The sequence below is a fragment of the Saccostrea cucullata genome, unplaced genomic scaffold (assembly GCF_032062105.1).
Source record: "Saccostrea cucullata isolate Sc308-1 unplaced genomic scaffold, CSIRO_AGI_Scuc_v1 ctg7022, whole genome shotgun sequence".
In the NCBI taxonomy this organism is placed as follows: domain Eukaryota; kingdom Metazoa; phylum Mollusca; class Bivalvia; order Ostreida; family Ostreidae; genus Saccostrea; species Saccostrea cuccullata.
Genome location: NW_026928114.1, coordinates 17,763 through 32,872, shown reverse-complemented (window position 1 = coordinate 32,872; position 15,110 = coordinate 17,763). Strand labels below are relative to the sequence as shown.

General features: G+C 34.1%; 1 long non-coding RNA gene across 1 annotated transcript; it reads left to right on the top strand.

Annotated features, from left to right (window-relative positions):
* Positions 1 to 2,038: 2,038 nt before the first annotated feature.
* Positions 2,039 to 14,661, top strand: LOC134276454 (uncharacterized). Its single transcript, XR_009994051.1, has 6 exons — positions 2,039 to 2,268; positions 2,464 to 2,583; positions 6,352 to 6,403; positions 9,733 to 9,884; positions 10,286 to 11,004; positions 14,578 to 14,661. It is a non-coding gene; the product is annotated as an uncharacterized LOC134276454 (long non-coding RNA).
* Positions 14,662 to 15,110: the final 449 nt, after the last annotated feature.

Sequence of the window (15,110 nt, the reverse complement as noted above, 5' to 3'; positions counted from 1 at the left end):
TTCTATTGAAATTCACCCTTGATACCTCAAAGTGACTATATGTATACAAAGTTACATAATTAGCAACTTTTAATTTACCTGGACATTTAATGACCGCAGGCAGAAGACGTGAAACGGGTTCTGAAACGGGATGTTTATTCAGGTGACACTTATTCTGCAAGGTGATAATTGATTTATAATTAATCTTATTGTGCCTATATCCTATCAAAATAATTTCGTCTGTATTACGATAATTCAGAAACGTAGTGTCGCTGAGAAATTGTAATTGCAGATTACGAGACGAAACAATTAATGACTTAATTTTTTATTTCGAATCAGTTTCAAATTTTAACGAAATATGAAAATTAAGAAACAGCATCGCTGTCAATATGACGATTGTTTTTGACAAAAACATACAGAATTTCGTCCAATGCACATGTTTGGAAAAGTCTCAATGCTACGCGAGCTGGTTTATCCCGTTTTTCATATAACAAATGAGTAGAATGAAACTCGTATGATAAAAAAAAAATTAAAAACACGAACTGACGATGTATATTTTTTGCTTTACTCAGTTTAATAAATATTCTCTTAAAATACGAAAACATATCGTTGTTTTGTAAAAACCACGCGTAAAAGGTAAGAACTGCATGAAAATCATAAGATCTGGTATGACTAAATTTAAAACCTGTCAAACAAACCAGGAAAAATCCGGTATCTTGAAAACTCGAACTCTTGATCACTCGAAGTTTTTTTTCTCGGTCCTGCGGGCTTAGAGGTATGGAGAGTTACCTGTAATAAATATGGTATATATTTTTTTCAAAAGGTTGTAAGGCGTGAATAATAACATCTATTAATTAAAGAATAGATGCCTTTATTTTAAGAGGAAAACTGTGTTGCTGCTATTTGAGTTGGGCTAGCTATAAATTAGATCGGGTTCGGGATATCTCAAATTCCCCCTCTATGGCTGGATCCTAAAAACGAAAGGTATACGAATTTTAGCAGACAGAATTTTCAAAAAATATGCTTTCAATCATGATTGTTTCTTAAATCCCAACCCATCCCATCCCATATTTTAGAGTTATGAGAGAGTATACATTTTGATATTAAATAATTTAAGAAGTCTTTGTCTGCTGTTGGGGTTTTCTCTATCATTTCAGGATTGACTTGAACATTGACTTCACTTGGAAGATCTTCGTCGTGGCATTCCATGGGCCTGACCTTGTAGCCTGTAATGTTGATTGCGTGTTTAGCCTCCCTTGAAGAGTCCTTGATAACATTCCTGTGTATTACAATTGTTTTACCCCTTTTCGTCTCAAGATTCAGTTTGCCCCGAGCCATTCAACTGATGCTATAATTCATTGTGCTGCTGCTGCTGAAAACAAACTCATTTACTGTGAAAATGTGTGCTACTTTCAACAAGTTCATGAATTGGTCTGCTTTGCTTGATTGAAACAAGCTCAGTTGCTGTGCAAAATGTGTACTGCTTCCAACAAATTTCATAGACAGTGCTTTGCTTGCTAAAATATCTTTAGTAACGTTCGCGGTTTGATAACCCGGAACTATAACTACATACATGTAAACTTGTAAAGTTCATTTAAAATACATGCACATAAAATTTAATTGTAAGGTTAATTACCGTTTGCGGTATACCCGGAACGGCCATTGTTATGCTTATTATAAGTACATGTACATGTAATATTTTGCTATCATGTTGATTGCTGTTGTTGATTGCTGTTGTTGATTGTTGTAATTATTTGGGGTCGCCCTGCTTGGAACCCCTTGCTGCTTTAAAATATGCCACGACCAACAATCGCCAATATATTAAAATAAACGTGTATAAAATCATATTTGTTTTATTTTCCTCTATATAAATAAGGTCAGTTAAGTGCGTGTAACTATTTGCTTATAGATATCAATGTAAAATGCTTGGAGACAAAATCAGAAGTGTAATGCTGAACTATGAAACCATTTTATGATATTTAATAGCATTCACTTAATAGTTGCTCAATCGTTTTCTTTCTATTTCCTAGATCTTTGCAGTATCGACACTCTTCATTACTCCTGCAACTTGTTTCGAATTACCCAAAGGTGCATGTCAGAAATCTTTGGTCTCTATTTGTTCTGTATCTGAATGTCCAAAAAATAAAGATGACTTTGAAGAAGCTGCAAAACGGAAAGATTGTAGCCTGTATGAGTCCTCGAGTTGCAGAACACTGAAATATCACTGTGTATTGAATTACAATTTAACAGGATTAGTTGAAGTGTGTGCTTTTTCAAGGATAATCCAATGTTAGTAAAATTGATTAATGATAACATAAATGTATAACACAAAAGTATGGTATTCAACACAGTGAAAGTTTAATCAATTTACACATTAATTTCTTTCTTTAATTATATTTACGTACCTGTAAGAATGTATATTTTTTGTTACGTGTATATTATTTTTAGTGATAGATTTGCATATTCCTCGTTTTTTATTTATAGCTGGAAGATGTGCAACATTTAATGAAGTATTCTACAGCATCAGGGAAACTGATAAAGTTACCTGTACACAATCCAAAGACCCGTGTCCCTCCCCTTACAATTCCAAGGAATCGTATAAATGTAAGTTACATGTACTTCCCATAGTCATTTCAAAGTACTGGATAAAATTTTTTAGATAAGTGAAATATTAAGTTTTTTTTACAAAATAAACCAATACGAGACGTTTCCATTACGGGCATTGAGTATATTTATCACATTTGTTTTGCAAAGCATATGTTTGTGTATATATTGCACGAGGTTTTCTCAAAAGGTAATTCAACAACTTCGATAAGTTCACTTATTCAAACACTAAATACATCCATTTTTTCAAAGATTTATTTATTTCGAATCGGACTTACAATTCAAATCAACATAATTTATATTTTCAAAATATTGTATTATATACAAAGTTTAATTTTGGTAGTCGCTGCATCTAAACCCATTGCCGAAATTCGTTAACAGTGCAATAAAAAAATCTTTACAAAACAGATACAGTCCCTGAAACGTTCTACTTTCCCACCTGAACGGTGAACGAACGCTGAACGAACGGTGAACGAACGCAGAGCGAACGGTGAGTGAACGATGTGCGAACGGTGAACACAACTTGGTGAACGATGTGTGAACGGTGAACGCAGAACGCGAACGGAGCGCGAACGCGAGCGCAAAGTGAACGATGAACGAACGGTGAACGCAAGATGAACGATTTATTCGGAATGCCTTTGGTCTTTTCCTTGCATTGAAATTATTCTTTTATTCTATAATTCAAATGTCATAAATAAATATAAATAAACAATAGATTAACAAAAGAGAAATAAATAAATAATAAAAATAAAATTCTGCACATACGTATGTTTAAATCGATATTTTAAAAACATGATTTTAATCGCCGTCAAACGTGTATTTGTTACAGCGTGTAGTTAAAAATAAATTAATTTTATATAGTGAATGATTATGCTAATTCTTTTAACTAATAAAATAATGTGGACTTTAGAAGATGAAACTACTACTGAGATAAACAATAGATAAATAAATAAATTAATTAATAAATTAATCAATAAATAAATAAATAAAAACATTTTTCTGCACATACCTATGTTGAAATCGATATTTTAATAACATGATTTTAATCGCCGTCAAACGTGTATTTGTTACCGCGTGTACTTAAAAAATAAATTAATCTACTTATATAGTAAATAATTATGCTTATTCTTTTCACTAAAAAAATAATGTGGACTTCTGAAGATAGAACTACTACTTATTGAATTAATTAATTACAATGTACGGGGCTGAAACAACCGTACATGTATTTCCGTGCCACAGCGATTCTGAGTAAAATATTGGATTTTTTTTAAATTTACAATTATCTGTTGACATTGAATGTAATCGTACTGCATAAAAATTCTCGTTTTATTTTAATTCTACTGCAAAATATTCTATATTTATGTGCCTTTTTTATTCTTTTATGACGATTATTTTAGCTAACTTCTTCATGTATCTGTAGACATTTTCCGGCCGTGATTATACTCGGCCAAGATGTTGGAAAGAGGCATTCAAATTATTTGTAATACATGCGTAGATTAAATTTTCAAAACTAAATAAGTAATGTGTTGTCATAATTTTTATTGAACAGAGAAATGTACGAGAGAGAGAGAGAGAGAGAGAGAGTAAGAGAGAGAGATAATCCTCTGGATTCTCAGATATATATTGTATCAAATAAAAATTCTTATTATTTTTCCTAAATATTCCAAGCAATAAAAGTAATCTTTTTCTTTTAGATTAACAAATCCATTTGACAGTAATCATTGGCTTTTATTTTCCATCTTCAAGTTCACACAGTTCACAGGAAGTCCGTGCTACATTTGTAGTAGCGTGCTTGTGCTGTCAATCAAAATAATTCGACACAGTGGAGATGTGGAAATCGCGTTTAACCGAACATGCCGAAGGCAAAGAGTCACTTAGTTTTCCAAGAAATTTTAATTCTTTTCCCTATCATGTCTAGATCTGATTTTTGCATTCCTGTAGAAAAAAAATAATTCGAATGTATACTTGGAAGGATTAAGTTTTAAATTGAATGTAAAACATACCGGTATTCCCTGACAATTTAGAATACTTCTGTCTGCACAAATTTTATACTAAAATACTATTGTTTAATGACTGTTTGACGTTGGTTTTAAGACTGATTTTCTTGTGATACAATAAAAATTGAATAAAACTAAAATATACTGTAAAAACTCAGTAAGAATTTTATTTCGGAAAAAAAGGCACGGGGGGGGGGGGGGGATCTTAATTATACTGAATGGCAAAAAACTTATTTTTAGAAATATGTTTAGGTACGGTGAAGGAGAGAATTTCCCTTCTCTAATAATAGACTGTTTAAGACAGTTGCATGGTCTTTTCTAAAATTTAAAACCACACCATCAATTTAATTATCTCTAAAGATATTTAATTAACTGAATATATGCAGTACTGTTCATATTTCTCAAAGCTACATATAGTGTAAATGCGTGTTACTGTAGAAATAATTTTTTTTTATGTATTCTTGATCTGTAAAAGACTTGGATTAATTATTATACATCCATTAATAATTTGTCCTCTTTAAAATTACATCAAATTGATGCCGTGTGTGAAACATTTGCACATTGCCCTTTTTTTAATTTAATATTTTAGCATCGTTCTACATACATGTATGTACCTAATGTATTAATTATTTTCTAGGGAAAATTCATGAAATAAGTAACAGCTGAGTTATAATAATAGAAATATAAATATCATAGATAATTTTTGCAATGAAATAATTATTCTTTAAACACGATATCTAAGTTATTTGATTCAAAAACATGTAAATCCTTACCATCAAAAAGATAAGTCCTTTCACTTCGGAGTTCCGAATGACAATGAAGACTGAACGATAAGTGAACGGTGAACGCAAGGTGAACGCAAAGCAAACGGAACGAAGAGCGAACGGTGAACGGTGAACGCGAGCGCACGGTGAACGGTGAACGCAATACTGTGAACGAAGAGCGAACGGTGAACGCACGCTGAACGAACGGTGAACGAATGGTGAGCGAACGGAAAAATGGGAAAGTAGAACGTTTCAGGGACTGTATATGCATGTCTTTGACAACATCAGACTTCAGTTAAATGTTTATGTGCGACTTCTCACTTTTGGTATTCCTGTACTCTGCTAACCATTCCATGATCCATCACCCTCCTCGGAATTGCCAAAACCATCTATTAACATGCATTTAATTACAATTCGTTTCACTCTGACTCTGAATAATGAGGATAGCTGTCTCAAAATGCAATACAGTTCCTTGTTTTCCCCATTTCTTAATTGCTTGATGGACAAAATTAGTTACGATTGCTTTTTTTTAATGCCATGACTTAAATACCTGTTTTAAATACAATTTAATAGTTTGAATGATTATGATAAAGAAAAATTAAAGTAGGCATGAGTGACCACAGCAGATGATTATGTTTATGATATTTTTAGAATTTGCATTTTACAATATTCGTCATGTGATCTCTAAAAGAAAAAAATAAAAGTTCAAGATTTGAATCTTAAAACCTAAGACATAGGACACTGATCAGGATGGGTGGGGGAGGGGGTATAATTGATCTTGCCCAGCCTTTCATATTTTTAAGCATGCGATACTGCATGTGACCCATATAGCCTAATGCACTATACAAAATGAAACTAAAATTAATTATTTTATTTTCTTTTGTTTCGTACAATTGGTCTGCAAGTATACTAATACCTTTTTATCTATTTTTTAGATTTATTTTAAAAATCCAATTATAATAGATTGTTTTAATAAAACCAACGAATATTATTTATTTTATTGAAAGATACGAAGTGCTTCGAAATACTGCCAAATTCTTCGAGATTACATACGCAGAGGTTGTAAGATTTTTTTTAAGCCTCTGCTTATTTAGCATTTCTTCTTGCAATCCAGTGGAAACATCTTGAAATGTGCTATTCATTACTCCTATAAAGTTGACCAAATATGAAAACTGAGGCTGAATATTTTTATTATCATAATATATATGAATAACATATCTTTCAAATCTTTTTGCTTCCTAATATCACTGTCAAATTCCTAAGGAGCTTTGAAAAATATGCACAATTGCTCAAAACAGATATATCTAGTTGACATTTTTTTTCTTTGATCAATAAGTACCGTAGTGCTTTTGCTTTCTTTAATCTTTAATATTTTTAAATTGCTTACTCTGCACCTTAATTTGTGTCAAAAAGGAACCAGAAATTGTCTTAAAGATATAAAATAAAAATTTAAATTAAAAGTAAATTGACATTGACATTTCACCTTGATCAAGTTTTGAAGATTAAGGGTCACATTGCATTTCATCCCATGTTTCTACAAATCACTGTCTCAAAGTTAATATTAAGCGTATGGTCGTTAAACAACACAAACTCGTATAATGAATACATTGAAGATATATCTAAGGACCCTAAAACATTTAACAAAGTTTGTGTCACTACAGTGTACGGCTTCGGAGGAGTAGTGATAACAATGTTTTCGAACAAGGGGCAATAACTTCAGAAGAGGTTAACGTCAGGGGACAGGATTAAAATCTTTGACATAAAAGGACGTCTCCAAAATGCAACAAAACATAATATAATATGTTTATAGGCAAAAGGAATTTTAAAATGCTTATTTTTGTGATTAGAATGACCTTGCTCTTAAACCCTTCATTCCTAAAGCTCTACAGTCAAAGAATCAAATACAGTTAGTTTCATGTCTTTACGAATAGTCACATAGAAAAAAAAATAGTATACTAGTATGTAGATTTCATAAAAACCCCAGGACAAATAATTTCACTATAAATAGAAGAGGCATTTACTGCGTAAGGGAACAAAGATTATAAGCCTAGGGTCAAAGAGCTCGGTTCACTTTATGCATAAAATGGCCCATTTAGATATTCCAATTGATTGATTGACACTTATGTTCCATTTTGAAACATTAAAATTAAATAAAGACAGTTAGTACTTTCATTTCCTATTACATGTAAACATTTTCTCTTAAACGTCCAGGTCTTGAAAAACTGGCTTTACGAAATTGCAGTGTTATTGAATATAAAGGCCGAAGGTATTTTTGAGTACTTACAGTGAAGAAAAATAATATGAGCACACTATCTGATCTAAAAAATAAAACATGTATTTTAATTCTTAGAAACAGTTCTATCATTTACAAGTTGCATATTTTAGATCAGATGTGCGCTCCATATTAAATATCGAAAAATAGCTTTAAATATTCACTTTTTTTTCAAAATATGAGAAAATTGACGCATTTCGTGGCATCATAATGCATTGACTATCTTGGGAATTACGTCATTTTTGAGAGATTCGCAATCACCAAAGATCTAAGTGTAATTCAATGCATTGTTAACTAAAACTAATAATATAAGCAGTTTCAGTTATCCAAAAATTCACAGGGGCAAAAGAGGCAAAAGTGAACCTTGTTCTTTGTTCATGAATTTTTATGATCTTAACAATGAAGAAAAAAATGTTTGCAAAATGTCAAAAAAAATCTGCTTTTAATTATAAAACTAATAATGAGATTGCGTCTTCAAAAAGAATTACGGTATTTACATGTACTTTGTTCTTTTTTACCCTTCAAAGTAATTGAGAGCCATCAATCACATTTGTTAAAGACAGTTCAATCCACGTAATTGCGATCACATTTATTATCCAATGTTTAATGCTATTTGTTAGAAATCAAACATGAAATGAGATTTTATAGTAGCGTCTCATTATATCGCAGTACTTACAACTTGTGCTTCATAAGTGTCATTCCTTTTTTTTTTACTCTCATCAAATGATATTCATAAACCAAAAAATGACCTAACTGTTTAGTGTCAAATTACTCGAAGCTTGCATTGTTTAATTTATAGTCTATTTTTTTAAACAAAAAGTCTCCTTTAACCCTTAATTGAAGAGTCTCATAGTATCGCGATATTGGAAAACATGGAAACTTGTGGTTGACAAGGACTTCAATTCTTATTATTGATTTTACGATGTAATTCTACATAAAAATAAACAATTATACAAACAAAAGATTATCAAAAAATGAACTTTATTATGAATTTAACTAGACTGTAAATTCAGTGGTCTAAATATAATAAAAACGGGAATAGAAATCTGAAAAATTACGTTTTATGTTAAAAAAAAATCTCTTCCAATGCATGTTCCATTTTTTTTAATCATTACAAAAACTTACATTCAGACGACAGACAGATAGTTTTATCCACAAAAATATGAACTATGTACTAGATCTGATTTTTTGGAATATACCGCGATACAATGGAACCTGCGATACAAATATAGTCGGGGATATATGTGCGATGGTGATGCCAAAGCCCGATGGTCTAACCAAACCCCGAAGGTTTGATGTCATCACGGACGCCAAAGTCCGATGGCACGTTTCCTATGAGACACGTTCGGCTAAAGTGCGATGGTCTGACACGCCAAAGTCCGATGCTTCGGAGAAACAATCGACGTATGGACGTTTATGACGTCACAATAACCTGTATAAACCTAATAATCCTTGACGCATTCAAATGCCATCATTTCCGAATTTATCCTTGCATACGCAGTTATTCATTTTGTGTATTGCTTTCATGTTTCAGAGATATTTGGATTAATCCTCGCACACCAACCAACTGTATAGTGTCAATCCTTTTAGTTAGTCCTCACACACTAGTCAAGATTTTAGGGTTAGTATCGCACCTACCAAAGATATCTAGATATCTATGTAGCTGTTAGACCTACTTACTTTTCTACCGATAAGGTTTAGTTTTGCACCTATCCGAGAGATAAGGATTAATTTTTGCATAATGATAAATGTTAATACTTATTAAAAACCTTGGCATGGCGCGGCTTTGTAGTTTGGCGCGTTAGAACTATGACGTCATAAACGTAGATTATTTCTCCGCACCATCGGATTTTGGCGTGTCAGACAATCGGGGATTGGCGCAGACCATCGTACTTTGGCCTGACCATTGGACTTCGGAGTCCCATTGCACTTTGGAGTCCTACATATATAAATCCCACATTTAAAATTTAAATAATTTTTAACATGAATTATTCTTGGAAAGGGGAAAATGCTTTTTAGCAAAATATACATTAGAATTTTTTCAAACCTATGGAGTGGAAGTTTTCTAATGTATATTCATGTATTTATACAAAATAATGTAATTTTCATATTTCAGAAATGACAATTGCAGATCTAGAGGATTGGAAGAAGAAATCGACCACTTTCCTTTATGGGCAATAATACTCACCTCAGTGTCAATATTTATTCTCTAGGCTATTATTTCAGTAATCTGCCTCATATACAAATACAGAAAGAGCAAGAAAACCAGTAAGAAATAAATTTTCTTTCTGTCTTTCCAACCCTACTGTCTCTTTATTTCTTCAAACTACGTCTATAAACATAATAAAAAGTAATTGTCAATAAGGGTTTAATTTAGAACATAGCATGAAGTATTCCTCTCGATGTGCAAAAAACGGTTTAACTTTAATTATGAAATAGAATTATTGATCGATTAAACGCCATGTGTAACTGGATACTCTGGGCTCTTCAGCGATGAGTTTATGCCAATGCATATGCATATCCTGCCAATTTTTTTATTACGTGCATGCTAATTCCCTTTCATTTACAGTACATTTGCTCTTTGGTTTTGAATAGTTTTTTTACTAGTGTTTTGTTTGAAGTTGTTATATTTTTAGAGTAAATAATTTTGTTTTTATATTAAAATTTAGAGAGAAGACAAGAACAAGAGGATGTAAAAGATGGCACGGGGGATGTAATGCTTCAAGAGATTGACTCCATTTCGCTTCATTAAAACTACATTTTTTATGTTCCTTTTTTTCGAATGCCGAACGACTGGTCTTATTTTTTTCAAAACAGGCAAATATATATAACTGCTGAAACGATTGCTCTTTTTTTCGGATTGGGGACAATAAATATTCGCCTAACAACAAGACGTTATGAAAGATACAGAATTTCCATGAAAAAAAACTGTCATTTTATCTTTAAATACAAGTAAAGAAAAGTTATTAGACCATTTTACATGTATCAAAGAAAATATACAAGAGGAGAGATCTGAATAGAAACAGAAACATGGACCAGTAGTATATGAAAGTTAGACTTTTTTACTTTTGATAATGAAACTTACTTAACAAATGATACAATGTGTTTTCATATTTTTTCCAATTTTTACTCTATAATTTCGTTAATTATTTCTTATAATGCTTCATTTGACCTTTGCTTTTCTTTTTTCACGATGAAAGGACGCCCCGAAATATGTAAGAGTAAATGAAGACAAAAATTTGACAATAAACTCTGGGACTGTTTCTTTAGCATATTCAGGGATTTATGAGTTTACCCTGATTTCACAGACCGTTCGAGAATTGGGAAATTATACAGTTTTAATTTAGAGCGAGTGTGACTAAGCTACATTTCAACACGAAGCTATATAGTCCATGAGCCAGGCCTTGAATTTTTCGGTATCGGTACCATCTTGGGTGAATAAATTTCATAGTTATTTTTTGAAGGACATACATCTCTACCTTCAGAAAATGTATGATAGCATTCAATTGATTGTGGCTTTAATGATGTATCAACCGTTTATATACACCAACCAAACTCGTTTGTTCTCTCAGCTGTGTCTTTGAAAGAAAAAGGTTGGTTTTTCAATATGCAATTTCTATCTTATTTTGAATGATATTTTCTTGAAAATTCTTTTGAATGCAGACCAAGCCTTTACCCTTTTCAATTATCATTCAATATTGGCTCTGTAATGAGCCATCTAGATTCTATAGGAATATAATTCTACCCTTGATCATAAAAGTCCGATTTTGAAATTTTAATCAGCTGAAATTAATTACACGCATCAAAAACATATTGCACGGTCACTTACTTAAAAACATTTTATCACGTATTAGCATTTTAAAATAATATTTCAGTAACAAATATATATAAAATGATTTCATAGTTAATCTTTATCCTTATCCTAAAATGAAAATTGAAGAAAAATTCCCTTGATTTACCCTGTGTGTATATTCTTTACTTAAGGTCAGACGACACGATCCTCAAATATATTATTTGTATCTCTTTGTATTGTATCAAAAATTATTCATATTAAACATTTCTTCTGATTTCTAAATTGTTTTCAAAATGTTTTTGAAAATAAGTACACAAATATTTAAGTTAAAACCCATTTAGAATATTACCAATAAGGGTCATATAAGAAATAAGACCCAATGGTATCTTGTCCAAATGCATGGTAAGGTACCCTAAATTTTTGTGAGGAAATTTGTTTAAGTACCTATACTTCAATGACAAGTTCGTAAGAAAAAATTATATATTTTTGAGGAACGTGTCGTCTGACCTTAACAAAGATATTGTGAATTTGTCAGGTCTCAAGTAGAGCCTTTATGTAAAATGTTTTATTTATTGAAACTCGAGCTAAACCATGGTGATAATGGACACTTGTACGTTCTTCTTCTAAGTTAAACGTGCAATTTGTTAAAGATTTTTGACATCAAAATTAAGCAACATATGTGCACGGTTATTTGTTTCAATAAATATGGTCTTTGTGGGCAGTATCTCACGATCTGCAATGGCCTGACGCCCCTTCCCTCCACTAGTCCGGGTAGAAGGAAACCGTACCCTCTTAAGGTAGTTTCCTCTAGGAGACTCTCTCTACACTCTCTACACAAAGCTATGAAGGGCCTCAAACCCCCCGTTGATTAAGGGTTTGCCTACCTATTACGAATGTAAAGACTGTGCATCGGGGGACTCTGCGGAGCAAGCACCGTGGGATGCTTGGAGCAAGACAAGTAACATATATCACGTCTAGGTAATCCACTGCATTTTTCTTCATTTCCAGACGTCCTGATATTTGTCTTGCCACTGGATCTAGATGGTTGCGGGCGAGAAAGTGAGGTTGGCGACGCGCAACCCTTCTTCACTTTCATGAAACTCATCACGCAAGTCATTGTTCATCTTCCATCCCTTCTATCATCCACCCCAAAGCCCTGCGGCGACAGGTGAGGAACGAAGATGACAGGTGCGGGTTCACTGGACGTCGCTAGTCGCGGACCTGCACACAGGCGGCACAGGCCATAGGATTGCTCTTCACCGACCGGAGCAGCGTTGGAGTTCGGCAGCCACCTAGGCCTGTTCGACTGAGCAACTCTCTAGGAACGCACTGCACCAAGTATGGCAAAGAGGAGCCAATTAGAAAAGGTATCCCAAACAAGGATTTGCTATAAAGACGACGCTTGCTGGCAAGCTAGTCGGCGTACCAAAAGGAGTGACGATGAAACCCCCTCACTCGACTAAAGTTCGCCGCTATTATCAGCGCATATGTTTCTACCCTCATTAACCTAAAGGAGGCTAAAACAAGTTCTATGAGAGCTTCCAAAATGTCACCAACACCGTCCCCAACACCGACAAGCTCGTTATTCGTGGTAACTTTAATACGAGACTTGGACGTTAACCACCACGGAGGAAGAGCGTGATTGGGAAACACGGAGTGGGAAAGTACAACAGTGACGGTCTTTTGCTTCTTCAGACCTGCGCTGAACATGGCCTTCTCATCACTAACTGTTTTCTGTCTTCCCATATGTTACAAGACGTCATTGATGCACCCTCGCTCAAAGCACTAGCATCTATTGACTACGTCATTGTCAGGTAGAGAGACAGAAAGAAAGTTCCTTTGTTCACCAAGGCTTTGTACGGCCCGGAGTGCTGGACAGATCATGGTCTCATCGTCTTTTAACTTCAACTTCATCTTCCGGATCAAACACAGGAAACGTCCTCAGGGGATTGAGACTTCAAAACGTCTCAACGTTGGCAAGCTAAGGTTGCCTTCCACCTCAGTAGTTTGCTGACGCCCTAGAAATAGGCCTGAAATCCACCCTACTGGATGACCACAGCATCCAGCACTGGATTGATGAAAACCATGCTGAGATCACGCAGCTTCTAGAGGACAAACATCGCGCTTACTTGTATAAGGCTCATAAAGGTGAGCCCACCTCCACAGCAAAAAGAGGCTCTGAGGAACGTTCTCAGCCCAGTATAACAATAGCTTCGGGATATTTGAGACTCCTGGCTGAATGCCAAGGTTGACGAGATCCATCGTTACGCAGAATCTCCTGACAGGAATAACTTTTACTATGGACTGGGGTAAGTCTTCGGGCCAACTCCATCAGGCTCATCCCCTCTCCTCAGTGATGACTGGTTAACACTTTTCACAGAGAAGGAAAAGATACTCTACAGGTTCTACAGGCTCTAACATTTCAATGGCCTTCTGACCCCCCCCCCCCCCTTCTACCATCAACGACGAAGCCATCAACCGACTGCCCATGTTCCCATCAACCAGTCACTGGACGCCGTTCCCAAGCTGGATGAGATCAAAAAAGCAATTAATTTTCTGTCAACTGGCAAAACACGTGGTGGATACTCCATCCCAGCTGAGATTTACAAAGAAGGAGGTATGGCTCTAGTCGAAAAGCCCCTTCATCTGTGCGAGGATATGCCTGACCAGTCACCTCTGAGCACACTGTCCAGATCAACCCCTCCTTCACGAAGATGAGACAGTGGTCATCGTCGTCATCGACCGACGAATAAGTAACATAGTAGATGTGTGTTGGTATTCATCTTTTTCGTTTTACAAATTTATGAAGTACAAGTAATTGTTGAATAAAAGTGGTAAAAATATGCAATTTTTGTTAGAATAAGGTTAGTAACTCAGTTAATGCTCTTTTAATATGTTCATCATATGTCTGAGTAATTCTGGTGGAACTTTCTATCACGGTTTGCAACTGTGTGACAAATACTTTGCAGGTTGCAAATATATTTAGCTTAAAAAACCTAATTTGAGTAAATAAAGGGCAATATCTGTGGCTCTAGCATTGAAGCCACAACAGATTTGATGCTATCATACAATTTCTTACTAGTTAGGGGTATACCTTACCAAATATCACTAAAAAGTTTATTCACCCAAAATGGTACCGACCACCCCAGTGGCTCATGGACTAATAAGGATCATGTTTGTCATACTACGGACAGTGTAATAGACAACACGATATGGCTGTTGATACTATAAAGTAACGATCTCAGCAGATATTGCAAATTAAGATTATTCAACAGTTCAACATAGATTCTAATATGAGCATGCTGCGAATGATCAAGATTTCATTAACTACAAGACTCTACCAATTGCTTTGAATGCTATAAATCTTGAAAATTAGATTCTGTTTCCATTTTCTGCTGTTCAATTACCGTGTCCACATTGCTGAAATGAGCCTTTAGGTATTTTTTGTGATTGTATGGCAGATCGAAGCAATGTATTCATTTCTAAGCGGTTATCATGTATCGGCACATTGTTGTCTCTGTCAAGGAACCTTAAATATGTAGCCCGCCTGTTAGAACACATTGTTTGGATTCATTCTACCTGCTTTTTTTTTGGACAAATTTTGCTCCAAGGGTTACGTAATGGTAAATTCTTGCAATTGTTATTAATATCTAAAATATTCTCCTTCTCCGTATTTGGTTTCATTTAAGCAAGATAACACT